The sequence below is a fragment of the Solanum dulcamara genome, chromosome 2 (genome assembly GCF_947179165.1).
Source record: "Solanum dulcamara chromosome 2, daSolDulc1.2, whole genome shotgun sequence".
NCBI classification, from domain to species: Eukaryota; Viridiplantae; Streptophyta; class Magnoliopsida; order Solanales; family Solanaceae; genus Solanum; species Solanum dulcamara.
In genome coordinates, this window is record NC_077238.1 from 63,188,837 (window position 1) to 63,192,603 (window position 3,767).

The 3,767-nt window shown below is 41.8% G+C and overlaps 1 non-coding gene across 1 annotated transcript; it reads left to right on the forward strand.

Annotated features, from left to right (window-relative positions):
- Positions 1-3,395: 3,395 nt before the first annotated feature.
- On the forward strand, positions 3,396-3,513 carry LOC129881192 (5S ribosomal RNA). The gene has a single exon (XR_008765526.1). It is a non-coding gene; the product is annotated as a 5S ribosomal RNA (ribosomal RNA).
- The last annotated feature ends 254 nt before the right edge of the window (positions 3,514-3,767 follow it).

The window sequence follows — 3,767 nt, forward strand, 5'->3', positions numbered from 1 at the left end:
TAGGGCGAATAAACTCCTTACTCAAAGAATCCTGAAGTTGCTCCTTTAACTGGTTCAACTCAGCTAGAGCCATACAATAAGGAGAAATAGAAATGGGCTTAGTGCCAGGCTCGAGGTCAATGGCAAAGTTAATATCTCTATCAAGTTAAACCCCTAGAAAATCGGGAGGAAAGACATCCATAAACTCTCAAACCATAGGAATAGACTTCATAGAAAGTGGCTCAAAATCAGTATCACAGATAAATGCCAAATAAGCCAAACAACCCATATTGATCAATCGCTGGGACCGAATATAAGAAATAATCCTACTAGGATAGGAACCACTCGAACCCTTTTACTCTATCCGCGGCCTACCAAGCATAGCTAATATTATGGTCTTGCCATAACAATCAAGAATAGCATTATACGGAGATAGCCAATCCATACCTAAGATGACATTGAAGTCTACTATAGTAAGGATAATCATATCCACCCACGTCTCATAACCTGCCAAAGATATAAGATAAGATCGGTACATCTAATCCACTACTAAGGGCTTTCCTACTGGGTAGAAATATTTACAGGCACTGGCATACGATCACAAACCAAGTCAAACCCAGAAGATAAATATGCTGACACATACAAATAAGTGGAGCCAGAATCAAATAACATAGTTGTAGGGCAATGACAAACTAGAATAATACATGTGATGACTGCATCGAAAAAGTATAATAATGAGCTCCTCATCTGCCACCTTTATGGGAAACTCCTCTACCACCCTGTTGTGCTAAGGCATCACCCGCTCATCTACCTCTAGTAGGACCACCTCTATCGTTCTGACCCCTACCACAACCTCGGGTCGGTAGGACTAAACCTCTAACTAATGGCGCTGGACCCCCAACTGGCACTACAGTGTAAGTACGGTATGGAATAGCATGATCCTACATGGGATACTATCGAACCATGTGATCCGAGGACCCACACCTAAAACATGATCTCGGAATAGACGATAGATACATAAAAATAAAAGAGATACTGTAACTACCTAGACCCGAACTATATGAACCATGATAACTCTGTCCTCCCTCAAGTAATGGCATAAAGGTATGAACTGGCCCTCTACGCTAAAAGAAACCACCTCTTCTGTAAGACCCTCTACCTCCAGATAAGGTACCTAAAAACGGTCAAGAAGCAGAGGCCCTCTTGGGGTCCCCAACCTCCTTCTTCTCCATCAACTCTGCCTCCTTGGTGGCATTAATCACCAACTAAAAGGAGGCTCTATCTCTACATACCCAGAATACCAACTGCCTGATTGAATAAATCAAACCCCTCACAAAATGGCAAACTCTCTCGGTCTCATCGGGGATGATAGCAGTGGCATGTCTTACTAGATGACAATAGCGAACGTCATACTCAAAAACGGATATTCCATCCTACCTCAAGCTCTTAATTCTGAGGCGATTCTTCTCTCTCACACTCCAAGGGATGAAACGATCATAAAAATCACTGGTGAACAACTCCCAAGTCACTAGAGGGGATCTAACTAATAAAGATCCATAATATGCCCTCTACAACTCTCTAGCCGGCCCACAAAGCTGAAGAGTAATATATAGAACACTGTGGAACTCGGCCACCCAAACTACCTCAAGCAACTCCCTATAGGTGGTCAAGAACTCATATGCATCCTCGGTCTTCCCACTTTGGAACTGAGGTGGGTCCATCCTTCTGAACTTCTCATAACAACACTGCTCATCCTCAGTCAATACAGCTACTGATGCATCCTCAACCTCGGCTATTGGGGATGGAGGAACCTTATCTATAGGGACTACCAACAGCAGTCCCGCCTATTCCTCTGCCTCAAGAGCCTGCTGCTGGTCTGGAACCACCCTCACTCGGGTCTTTAATGTACCGGGTGTGCCCGTTATAATGCTAGATTGTGCCATTATTATACCCCATACCTTTATACTTCAAAATGTCTTCTTAAGCTTCTTGAAAGTTATCCCGTGACACAGATTATCTATAACATGATTAAATAACTCTAAGGAAGGGAGGAAGTGATGCCCCTTAAGAGTGAAGGTTGGAAATAGGTCTATAAGGATTTGAAATGAGTTGGAGGCCAAATTAACAAGTCGTAGGACTCGACTTACTTATGTAAGCTACCAACTTGGATGTCTTACATAACTAAGCCACTGGAGTACATATTGAGCTTACATAGCAAGGATTACATAGGCTCCTAAAGTAAGAAGAGATTACAAACCCATGGGAGAGGCGGAAGGAGTCTACATGTATATAAAAAAGTTTTAACCTATTGAGGGTTTTGTGAGCAGTATCACATTATACATAGACTATAGTTGACAGATAGGTACACGGGGGTCCAGGTCGGAACCCAGTCGTAGCCTACGGGGATAGGTCATGACAGAAGTGGTATCAGAGCAGTTCTTCCTTGGAGTGTCTATAGACCGTGTCTAGTAGAGTCTTGATTATCGATGTGTTGCATGCCACATCTATAAATAGGAGGCTACAGGGCATTTAGGATGTTTCCTTTCTTTCATATCTAAGATCGTGCTATAGATCCGAGTCATAGGAAACCTCTTTATACTAACATTGATAGAAGAAGGATAACATTGATAGAAGAAGGTGACTGACGATATTGAAACTTACACAGCACGTAGGTAAGCAAGGCATGAAAGATAGGTGCCAGGTAAGATATTGAAATATGATTTACATGTAAAGTTGAAACTTGAAAGGAAAAGTAGACGGAAAGTCTAAACAGGTGCAGTTCGAGTTGGACATACGAGGTAAGTCCATCAGTTTATATTATTATTGATATTGGACGCCCTGTGAGCCTGTGATATGACACGATATAATATGTATATATGTATTTTTATGCATGTTGGCCCTGTGAGGAACTATTGGTATTTTCTGCGTGTAGGATTGAGACAGTAAGAAATACAGAGGAAACTCTGCCCAAAATTTCCTAGAAATAAAAAAAGAATGAGATACAGGGCCGTAGTATGTCTTGAAAGGTCGTGCCCACGATAATGATGAGGTTTGACTAAATTACGAGTATGACTGACCTTGAGAAATATGTTAATTACTGAAGTAATGGTAATAGTAACAAGGAAGTCAATATTGGCATGGAAAAAGAATCTGGAAAAGACTAGGGAGATAAGGGGTGATTTCAACAAAGGTAAATTATGTCTACCTCACCGAGTCTAATTAGTCCATAGTAGGAATCGTGCGAAAGGTTAAGAAGTGTTATACTATGGGGTGGAATACGAATAGGATATGATGTGAATATAACAAGGATCGTTAGGAAAATAAGTAAAGCCCAGTGAGAAAGTGGCTAAAGCTTGGCCTACCGGATCAGTTCTTGGGTCATCGTCTTCTTCGGTAGCTATATGCCCCACGGGGCAGGATGCAATCATACCAGCACTAACGCACCAGATCCCATCAGAACTCCGAAGTTAAGCGTGCTTGGGCGAGAGTAGTACTAGGATGGGTAACCTCCTGGGAAGCCCTGTGCGGCTATGATATGAGATGATATGGATGTATGTATACGTTGGCCTTTCATGGCATTGTTGGTATAAAGAAGTATTGTGGATATGTGACTCCATCATTAAAGATGATAAGACCCTTTGAGATAGGGTATGTAGCTTTGCAAAACAACTGATGCAACCTATGAATGGCAGTATGCCAAGAGTAAAACCAGGTGATTACTCGATAAAAGAAGTCGGTAGAAGCCATGTAACTGCTATATTCGAATACATTAAGTGAAGGTATAAGAT